Source organism: Microcaecilia unicolor, chromosome 7 (genome assembly GCF_901765095.1).
Source record: "Microcaecilia unicolor chromosome 7, aMicUni1.1, whole genome shotgun sequence".
In the NCBI taxonomy this organism is placed as follows: domain Eukaryota; kingdom Metazoa; phylum Chordata; class Amphibia; order Gymnophiona; family Siphonopidae; genus Microcaecilia; species Microcaecilia unicolor.
In genome coordinates, this window is record NC_044037.1 from 254248229 (window position 1) to 254260077 (window position 11849).

Below are 11849 nucleotides of genomic sequence, written 5' to 3' on the forward strand. Positions count from 1 at the left end.
TGTGGTAAAAGCAGTTAGCTTGGATAAGCAGCAAAAAATGTACTGTTCTGGGATCTTGCCAGGTACTTGTAACCTGGATTGGTCTGTCCCACTATGGCAACACTTACGCTCTTATGAGGACTCTGTGGGAGCAAATGCCATTTTACTGCATCCAACATAGACAACTCGCACACCTTCAGTGCCATCCAAGTTACGCCTATCTTTGAAAGTTAGAGGAGTGCTGTACACTGAGAAAGAACACAAGCAGAAATCAACATCAGCACCAATTAATGAGCAGGGCTTAAGTGCAACTGTGGAGCTGGGAGAGGCTTGGGTGGACCAGGAGCAACAGGAGAAGAGGGGCTGGTTTAGGAACTAGTGACTGTTCTGTGCTCTGCTCCATAATATAGGCAGCCGAGACCCCTCGGGCATAATGGTTATCTGATATTAACAATAATAACACCATAATAATAACCCGACACATGGTATTTTCTTAATTATGGCACAACTTGGCTGCAGCTTTATTAGATACAACACTATGCTGGTGCCCGGACGCCTGAAGAGGCCGTCCGGGCTCCGCCCAAGGGCTTTTAAACTCCTTTGTAGCTCTTCCCCATTTCAGCGGGGTGCTCGTGGGCGGCGGGAACATGCCCATCACGCCTCGCTTGCACCCCGCTGGCCCGGTGCGCATGCCTGTCGGGGCATGGTGCCATATTATAGGCGGCGCACCCGTCGGGGCACTGCGCCTTGCTTGACTCACTACCTCCTTCCTCTTCCATACAGGATGCTTGGAAGGGAGGGGATAGAACAGAATGCCCCTGGCTGCTCTTGAGACTCAAAATAAGTGGTGAAACTGTGTTTTAGGCCATTCCTCCACAAATTAAGCCCTGCTAATGAGCCATTCAGTAACAGCCTCTGGTTCTAAAACTCAGACCACATTTCTGACTTCACAGAGAGGTAACAGAGAAGGGCACCTTCCAGAAACACAGCAAAGACTGTGGGCAGTCAGATAATAAGGACATCTTGCCAGAGTGCAATGAAAAGGCCAGTATACATCACATGACAAACATATATGCAATCTGTGTACAGCTTTAAAAAGAAAAAAAGTGCAAAAAATAGCTTAAACATTTTTTCCTTAAACATCGGTGGTAACAGCAGCAGACTGAGAAACGGGGAAGCCTGGGTTCAAATCCTATCTCTCCCACAGATAATTCTTCTGGCCTTGGCCACCTCAATTTCACCTCCATTGCCAGTTTACCTTACAAAACCAGCTCTGGGGCATAAACCTAAATTATTGTCACTGGCCACAAGCATGACGGATCTTTGCGGTGTTGCCTGCAATTTCTCTTCCATTTAGCTAGTCAATCCACGTTTCTTGTTTCTGCATAAGGAATTAGGTTGCATATAAATATGAGGTAAAGATAGGAGGGCTTGGATAAACTTGGGCAGGTTCTGGTTTCGCCCTGTGCCTCTAACTGCTAAATTCAAATTTCTTAATTATGATAGATCCTTCACGTTCGAGTTGGAACACAGATCAAACACCGAAGTCCGCAGCCATACTTTTACACAAGAGGTAAATAAAAAAAAAAAAATGCATTCACATGGCGATTCGATTCAGCTACAACAAGTCAAATATATACATTCAAATTATTGCGTCTATCAAATATTAATAAAAAAATATTACAGAGCTCATTTGGATAATTACAAAAGTCAGTGCCCTCAGGGACAGAATTTTGCAATGTCTTGCATTGAATCAAAGCATTTTAGCATAACCTGAACTAGACAGGCTTCAAAATCCTTCCTCCTCACTGATGCAATAACGTTAGCGAAACAGAACAGATTACTACTTACAAAACATATCAGGCAATGCAACAGAGATGTTTTTCCCTGCCAAGCAGTCAAGATATTTCATTTCTCACTACATTAGAACGTGAAGATGCCTTGCACAGAGTCTGTAACAATCTGTGTCAACATAAACACACTTCCAGTACAAGCAAACACACTCTTTGAAGATTTAAGAAAAACTTCAAATGGTTCCAACTTCGGAGCGCGATCGCACACACATAAGACACACTGAACCCTCACCTGCAGTGCGCGGAAGCAGACGCGTCGCCCGGGCTCCATCACATTCTCTGCTGCTCCTGCTGCACCGTCTGAAGCAGCGCGCGGACTCCTAGGCTCCAGCGTCGATCTGGCAAGAGAATCTGGGAGAACGCGGCAGTGGCGCCAAGTGGGCGGTTCCCTCAGCCATCAAATGTGGCTCTTTTCAAGGTAATGGGCGGGGCTACCTTCTTTCTTCGGCTTTGAGCGGGGCCCAGCACGAGCTCGGTAATCTTCGGGTTTGTCTGTCTGTTTGCTGCTTGCAGCTTTCTTCTGGCACGGAAAAGAAAATATGATATACCTTTTTTATTGGACATAACTTAATACATTTCTTGATTAGCTTTGGAAGGTTGCCCTTCTTCGTCAGATCGGAAATAAGCAAATGTTGGGAGATGACAGTATATATAAATGAAAAGGGGCGTAGCCAGACCGAGGTGAGGGTGGGGGGTCAGAGCCCGACCCCCCCCCCCAGCCACTTTGGACCCCACCCCCCCACCGCCGCAACCGCACCCCCCCCCCCCCCCCCACCACTGCAACCCCTGCCACCACCCCCACCTCTCTCCACCGCATCAGGTACCTTGTTTGCTGGCAGGGGTCCCCAATCCCCACCAGCCCTCCGGCGCCTTCGTGTGATCATCTGTTTCTGATGCCCCTTACAGGACGTGAGGCATCAGAAACAGATGATCACACAACGAAGGCACCGGACTGGAGGGTGAAAGCGGTGTTTTCCACTGGTGTTGGCCAGGAACCTGTAGGGCCTGCATTAGAAGGTGGCAACCAGGGTATTTACCTTGACACCTCCCCACCCCACCCCCCCCCCCACCCCCCACCCCCATGACGGCCTCAAACTGAAAGAGAGATATAGCCTGCAGGCAGGCTATATGGAGCCCTCACCCCAGTTTCTGTCCTGGGCCTCTGTGTCGCTAACAGCAGCCCTGGGAACCAGTAACATTAGTGATGCTTCCCCTGCACATTGGTGCATGTTATGGTCATCCTAAGGCTGGCACAAGGTAGTTGATATTATTCTCCCTCCAGTCTCTTGGGCCTAGGGTAGGGGTTTGTTTCAGACAATGATATAAGCTGTCATATCAGAACAGTGTTTCAGAGAAGCAGTCACAATGAACATATTTTTTATGTAACTACTGATCTTTCATGAGAAACTATAATTGTATCTATATTTGGTAAGTAAATAAAAAGAATTGACTTTCTCATATGCATGTAGCCCTGGTTTCTTTTATCCCCCCCCCCCCCCCCCCCCCAATTGTTGATGGCTGGTACATGCTAATTTGGTAGAGGTATAAGGGGCCTAAAAACAGATGCTCAGATCACAAAGAAATCAGTAAGTCTTTCAGGTCATCCACAATACATATGCATGAGGTACATCTGCATGCACTACCTCCATCCTGTGTAAATTTATCTCATTTATTTATTTGTAGCATTTGTATCCCACATTTTCCCAACAATTTGCAGGCTCAATGTGGCTTACATTTGCCGTAATGGCGGTTGCCATTTCCAGGTAACAGAATTACAAATGGTAATGTGTTAAGTTGCATACATAAGTGGTAACATACATGTAACATAACATACATGAACAGATCATGGTATAGATATATATCATGTGCATATATATGTTAAGGAAGAATAATTTATGGTAATACATGAAAGTTCCTGAGTAAGAAATTGGAAGAATAAATTATAGTAATACATGAACGTTCCTGAGTATGAAATTGGGTTGTATCACTCTTTAGGTCATCGACTATGGAGAGACCATATTCCACATAGAGATTGAAGTGGTTATGCTTATTCATTAGTGGTAAGGAGGTTGATCAGTCAAGTGATAAGATTTCAATTATGTCTATGTCGTGTAAAGTCTTATTTTTTGGTGTTTAAGATGGGTGTTTATGGTATGCCTTCTTGAACAGATCTGTTTTCAGTAGCCTTCGGAAGATGGTTAGGTCTTGCGTTATTTTTATGGCCTTCGGTAGTGCGTTCAATAGCTGCGTGCATCATTCATAGTCATTGTGGACATCCTAAAAACCTGACTGACTAGGTGTGTCCTGAGGGTGGGGTTGAAAAGCACTAGTCTAGTACTACGAGAAGGGCATCTGAGGCACCTGCATTCATTGTAAACCTGGGGGCCAGTGCCAAAAGCTTTTGTTAGTAGAGCCATGACTGATTGTATAATACTGCTTCTACCACAAATACAATTCCCAATTTTTGCTCACAGTGGTTGTAAGTAAACAAATTATAGAGATATAAGACTTGTGCTCTATTCAGGGAAAGTATACTAGATGCACACAAGGTTCTGTAATAAAGGCAGCTGGAGCTGAGTGCATCTCCTAGCAGAAAAGTGTATCTGCAGGTGTGCTAGAATGCTATTCTGTCCGTTACATTTTTACCATGTCAATATTTTATTAAAAGATTGTTACTGGCTGAAGCAATGATAATTTCACACGTTCACCAGAATTCTAACGTCTTAATAAATGAATGGGACTTGTAGCAGTAATCCTAATATAATACCATTTTTTTGTTGTTGTTTAAGGACCTCAGCAGGCATTAGAAACGACGTGTAAATTCTTGTCGATCTAACAATGAATTCCTACCTTGGCACTGGTCCAAAGATATTTTTATGATTTTTGTAGCTTTATCATATATTCTATTTCTTCAATTAGTTCATCTTCAGGAACTGCCAAAACCTCTAGGTTACATATATTTCAAGAAACACTTAGCTTGATAAATACTGGTTGTGGAAAGCAATTTGGTCCAACAGCGGCTGTTTCAATGATCAACCTTCCTGTGTTAAGCCAAACCATACATGTTGACTCAATTTCTGTCATCTTGATGACACAGGAGGGTTGATCCTTGAAACAGCTGCTTGGCGGCAAAACATGATTCGTGTCGGACCAAATTGCTCTCCCACAGCCAGTTGAACAATTTTTTTTTAATACAGGCATTTTGGGCTCCTTTTAGAACGCTGTGCTACCAATTAACGCCACGCTAAATGCTAAATGCATTCTCTTCCTATGGGCTTCTTCAGATTCAGGGCGCCACTAATGTTAGTGCTGCTTTGTAAAAGGACCCCCTTCTGAGATTCCCATACAATCATCTTGTATTTTAGCTCTGGCAGTGCTGGTGGTATCTCCACTGGGGAAAATAAGAGCGCCATAGCCAGGTATTCAAAAAGCCAAATTGGTAGCTACGTTAATTTAGCCCTAGGCAAGCAGTGTAAAAGTAACCATCAGGTTTGATGCAATTGTCAATACCTTACGTGGGAAACCTATCACGAAAGCACCTTTAGAGCACTGTGGGCAAGAGGTGCTATAGATGTGTGCTTCTCTTTTTTTTTTTGTTATAACTTTTTATTAACCCATTAGTGCCCGATGTTCCCATATGGGAACAAATCAATTTGTTTCCATATGGTTTATTATGGGAACATTGGCACTAATGGGTTAACCTCATTGCAAACATACAGTGAACATGGTGAGCGCAAAACAAATTTCAATTTAAACCATCAAATAAATCCCCCCCCCCCCCTAAATCTAACTGTGTGACTGTGTTTAAGAAACAGATAACTTGCTCCTGAAGATTTAATACCAAGAGCCTGTCAGCAGCAGTTAGGATCTGGCATAGTGCAGCGTGATATCTAAACTCATGTCTACTCCCTAGCTGCCATATGTTCACATTAAATTATTTAGAGGAAGATCTGCAGAACAGCTTCTATGTTTACTCACAATCATAAAGGAGACAGTGACAAAGAGGCAGTTTTCATACACTTAAAACTCAAGCTCAGAATGAATTTTAATGTATGGAAATGCATCTGCAATTTTATTATGATTGATAGCATTGCACGTGCTTGGATAATACATTTCCTTGAAATGTACAGAATAAATCCGGGATTGATTGAATGCATCAAATTCACCATGAGCATGTGGCACACTATACTGTATCTGAATGATAAAGAAAAACAATCTGTCATACCTACATACACAAAAAAAAGAGCATGGCCTTTATATATATATAAACAAAGTATCGCAGACAAGTCAGAACAAAGTGTCAAAGCGTTTTACAGGGCCAGCTTAAGGCATGAACCAAGTGCGGCACTCAGTGGCGTAGCTAGGGGGGTGCCAGGGGAGCGGCTGCTCCCCCAAACGGAGTTCTGCCGGTACCGGCGCCTATTTTTTTTCTCAACGTGTTGCATTGAAAATGTGTGCCAGCGCCGGCAGAAGTCCGCCTTCGCTCCCCCCGCGCCGTCAACCTGGCTCCGCTTCTGGCGCCACTGGCACAGGACACCAAAACCCAAGGGCACCAAGAGCCTGCCTCACCAGATCACTCCTGCAGCATTATAATTGTCCCCTTCCCCCCCTCTTCTCCTTTTCCTCTTCCCCTGCAGCACCTCTGCACACACTCTTCCTGTGACACCCCAGTTTACCCTTCTCCTCCTCTCTCCCCCCTCATCCCTTGCCTGTGCTTTTAGTAGGAATGAGAGGAGGAGAGTGGATGCATGCTAAACTACATCTTTCTCCTTTGCTGCTCTAGCTCTGTCTGCAGAATTTGAACTGCAGGGCTCAACAGAGTCCTGCATGATTCTTATTCTGCAGTTGGGGTCCTTGCTCACATTTTTATACGCCAACTAGTGGAAGACATTATGGTCTGACATATGTATTTTGTTGTTAATTTTATGATGGTATGTTGTTTCAATTTTATTATGCTTTGTAACTGTTTTTCTGTTTATTTTATTCTGTCTTTTGCTTATTTTATTTATTGTGTAAACCCTTTTGAATGACTGTAGTCATAAAAATGGTATAAACACTAATAAATAAATGTTTTTGAGGGGAGGTGCATGCCAAAATAGGGTTGTACTGAATATTCACATTGTATTCAACCAAATAGTGATTTAAATTTGAATATGAATAACCTGGGGCTCTAATTTGCTAAATCCTACTGAAATAAACGCTTGATCTCCAATATCATGTTGCTTCTTTTATTATTTGTTATGTTAAAGCTCAATGCCCATTATTCGTCTTCAGCCAAATAATATTTTTTATTATTCACATTCGGCCAAATAGTAAAATTGCTATTTGGTACAGATCTATGCCAAAGATACAACAGCAGGGGCGGGGGGAGTGGAGAGTGCTATATGCGTTTGTATGTGTAAAAGGAGGCACCATGTGGGGGGGGGGGATGAAGAAGGGGAGAATAAAAGAGGGCAACCTTTGGGTTGGGGAGCCTGGCTGGAAAGAGGCTGATGCTTTGCAGAGGAGCTGGCTGGAAGGGAGCGGATGCAAATGGGTGGGCAGGGACATGGTGGGGGGGGGGGAAGCTGGCTGGAAGGGTGCTGATCTGGGTAGGTGGCAATGGAGAAAGCTGGCTGGATAGCAGCTGATAGAGGAAGGTGGGCAGGCATGGGACACCACTGCAGGCAGGGGGCACAGAAGCAAAAGTTGGCTCAGGGCATCATAGCTCTTTGAGTTGGCCCTAGCTCTTCATATGTATCTTAATTCAATGCAGTTAGATTGGGTTATGCTGATATACATGGAGGCATTTGAAGCTGAAACTATCCTTTCATATAAGGCTGACTGGGCTCAATCATTTCTGTCCTGTTATATAATCATAGCATACCCATAGTGTCAAGCAAGATACACAAGAAAAAGAAAGATGCAAGAGATATCTATTTTGGCACTGTGGTGTCATTCACTACTGTTTAAGTAAAGCTCCTTCAGACACTGCCATCAAAGGAACTGTAAGCATTCTCACAAAGCAGAGGAAAAATATGTGGCCCTTCAGCACAACACCTCAGGAATGGGTATTTTCTTAAGTCCCAGCTAGATGACATCACTCTTCAGTGCCAGGCTCCTCCCATAGCCACCCGAAGTTGTTCCAGTGATACCAGTGCACCTGAAGTTCATCCACAAATAGAAATCATCAAAGTTCTAGCAGCAGAAGTATGACTAGGAAGCAGTGTGTCACTGAAGCCATCACCTCATCTGCTCCGATGGACAGCCTGATACAGGATAAGGGAATGGGACTTGATATACTGCCTTTCTGTGGTTATAATCAAAATGGTTTACCCTACCAAGCCTGAATACCGCCACTTATTCCCCTTATATGCACAGGGCAGGGCACCACCATTTTGGAGACAACACTCAAAGGTACAGGGGGAAGTCAGGGGCAACGACCACCAGGACAGGTGACAGATGGGGGTAGGGTTGGCCACTGGGCCAACAAGGATTTCTTTTTGCTGGCAGGGGGTGCTAGAGATCCACCGGACCTCCAGTCCACCCCCATGTCTGGTGTGGGGGTTGGAGAAGGCCACTGGGCCACCAGAGAAAACTATCTGGGGGGGGGGGGGGGGGGGGTTGGGGGGCCTGCAAATGCTTGCTGGACAGAACTCCCCATTCCAACCAAATGCTCCACAAACCCTAACGCCAGCTCTGAGCTAGCATGGGATTTGCCACAGGAGCAGCACCAATATTTGGTATGCTGCCCATTGAGCATTGGGTAGGAATAATAAATTACCTGTTTAACATGCATTTGCATGCTACTTGCAGACAGAGCCAGCAAGCACGTTGTTTCATGGATGCAAACACAGGTGCAAGTATGGCGCTAATAGCCTCTAGCGCCCATGTTTGCTTCTGATCATCGGCCCAAGTGTCTCTGCTTCAGCAGGCAGGAAATCATGCCATAATGAAGGTACTAGGGAAGCGGAAGATGTACTAGGGCAATTTGATAAATTGAAGAGCAGCAAATTGCCTGGACTGGATGGTATATATATCCCAGCGTACTGAGAGACTTGAAAACTGAACTTGCAGAGCTATTGTTAGTAATATGTAATTTATTTTTATAATCAAGCATGCCACCAGAAGATTGGAGAGTAGCCAGAGGTGATCTAGGAAATTACAGACCGGTGAGCCTGACGTCGGTGCCAGGAAAAGTGGTAGAGACTATTTATAAATAACAAAATTACAGAGCATATGCATACATGCAAACTTATATTGTGAGCCCTTCAGGGACAGAGAAATACCCAGTGTACCTGAATGTAACTCACCTTGAGCTACTACTGAAAAAAGTATGAGTAAAATCCAAATAAATAAATAAATAAAATACATAAGCATGGATTCATGAGATAAAGCCAACATGGATTTAGTCAAGGAAAATCTTGGCTCACTATTCTTTAAAGAGGTGAATAAACATGTAGATGTAGGTGAGCCGGTTGATATTGTGTAACCAGATTATCAGAAGACATTTAACAAAGTACCTCATGAAAGACACCTGAGGAAATTAGAAAGTCATGGGATAGGAGGTATTCTCCTATTGTGGTTTAAAAACTGGTTAAAAGATAGAAAACAGAGAGTAGGGTTAAATGGTCAGTATTCTCAATGGAGAAGTGTAGATAGTTGGGTTCCCCAGGGGTCTGTGCTAGGACCGCTGCTTTTTAACATATTTCTTAATAATCTAGAGATGGGAATAACTAGTGAGGTAATTCAATTTGCCAATGGCACAATGTTATTAAAAGTTGTTAAATCACAAGATGATTGTGGAAAATTGCAAGAGGACCTTACGGGTCTGGGAGACTGGGCATCCAAGTGACAGATGACGTTTAATGTGAGCAAATGCAAAATGATGCATGTGGGAAAGAGGAACCTAAATTATAGCTATGTGATGCATTAGGAGTCACCGCCCAGGATAAGGAGCTAGGTGTCATCGCTGATGATACATTGAAACCCTCTGCTCAGTGAGTAGCAGCATCTAAGAAAGCAAATCAAATATTAGGAATTATTTGGAAAAGAATATAAAATAAAAATGAAAATGTTATAATGCCTTTCTTGTTCTATGGTGTGACCACACCTCAAATACTGTGTGCAATTCTGGTCACCGCATCTCAAAAAAGATATAGTGGAATTAGAAAAGGTACAGAGAAGGGTAACAAAAATGATAAAGGGGATGGGACAACTTCTATATGAGGAAAGACTAAAGAGGCTAGGGCTCTTCATCTTAAAGAAGAGACAGCTGAAGGGAGAGATATGATAGAGGTCTATAAAATACTGAGCGGAGTGGAATGGGTAAAGGTGAATTGCTTGTTTACTCTTTCCAAAAATACTAGGACTAGGGGGCATGCAATGAAGCTGTTAAGTAGTACATTTAAAACAAATCGGAGAAAATATTTCTTCACTCAAAGATTGATAGCGCAGACTTTTATTCTTGCACAGTTCGACTATTGCAATGCAATATTTGTGGGCTTATCAGGTCTATTGAAAAAAAAAGTGCAGACCAATCAGAATACTGCAGGCAGACTAATTTGTAGTTCATCTAGACCTGAGTCATTCTCTCCTTTATTTTTAAAATTGCATTGGCTTCCTATCAGGGCTTGGATTGTGTTTAAATTGTGCACCCTGACCTTCCAGATTTTACATGGTTTGGCTCCAGCTTATTTAGCTTACCTTGTAACTGTGGTGAACAGAAACAGCCCTGTCTGCTCAATTACCATTGATGTTGTAGTACCCCAGTCCTAAAAGGAACTGTTTATAAGACTGTGTTTAATGGATATTTTCCTTATCAGTCAATTAAATGGTGGAACTCTCTTCCTTTAGAGATAAGATCAACTGCTCACTATCATTTGTTTAGGAAAGTACTTAAAACATATCTTTTTAAAAAGTTCCTTGGATAATGTGTATTTTATTGATTGAATTAATGACAAATTTTGTTTGTATCTGTCTGGGAATGCCCAGCTCTGTTTCTTATTGTTAGCCGCATGGAGCTCTAATGGGACTATGCAGGATACAAGAGACTTATTGTATTGTAATTAAACTCAGGAAATTATCCAAACCTTTTTCAAACCCTGCTTGCTTTTACTACATTCTTTGACAACAAATTCCAAAGAGAAAAATCCATAAGACATTATTAAGATGGACTTAGGAAAATCTACTGCTTACTTTTAGGATAAGCAGCATAAAATCTGTTGGACTTTTCTAGGATCTTACCAGGTACTTATGACCTGGATTGGCCACTATTGGAAACAGGATAGTGGACTTGATGAACCTTTGGTCTGTCCCAGTAAGGCAACGCTTACCTTATGTTATTTTATACAGGTACAGGGACAATGGAGGGGTAAGTAACTTGCCCAGAATCACAAGCAGCTACAATGGGAATTAAACTCAGTTTCCAAGGCTGTCAGGCTGCTGCACTAACCACTAGGCTACTCCTAGCTTCTACTTTTTTGTCAGCTTCACTGTGGTTAGCAGGCCATATTTGTTTCCAGTATGGTGGCCAAACTATCAATACCCAAACCACGTTGATGAGCGGCAAGGGAGGAGTGGCTAGGGTTAGGACTCAAACAGTGTCTGAAAGGAGAAAGCAAGAGAGAAGAGAACCCAGGAAAAAGGAGGATGGAGACCAATGGCAGTGAGGAAGAGGACCATGCAAAGGGCAGGGAGAACACCAGAACAGGGATAAGGAAGAAGAAAAGTCTTTTTCTCATGCCTTTGTCAGTAGAAACAAAAACAAATTCACTGGAACTGGTATTCAAAGACACAGCTGCTGCATTAAACAAAAATGGATGATTTTATGTTTGTCTTTTATTCACAGTATTCACAACGAGGACGGTCCACACCCAGAGCAATGGTCTTGTTTGCCACCCCCTAATGCCAACATAGAGTATTCAGTGGCCCGATACAGTTAGGTAGGGCAGCTGAATGTATGATCCTAAACTTTAAACAAATAATTTATCCAGTTAAAGTTCTCACTGCTATTTGTGCCATCCACCTAAATTAATA

At 43.0% G+C, this 11849-nt stretch overlaps 1 protein-coding gene across 1 annotated transcript in view; it reads right to left on the reverse strand.

The window, feature by feature from the left end:
• The window catches only part of LYPD6B (LY6/PLAUR domain containing 6B), a 106365-nt gene extending 104183 nt beyond the window's left edge, over positions 1-2182 (reverse strand). The window contains exon 1 of the mRNA XM_030210586.1: positions 2065-2182. The gene's annotated coding sequence lies outside the window, so the exon portion shown is untranslated. The remainder of the gene's footprint in view (positions 1-2064) is intronic.
• Positions 2183-11849: the final 9667 nt, after the last annotated feature.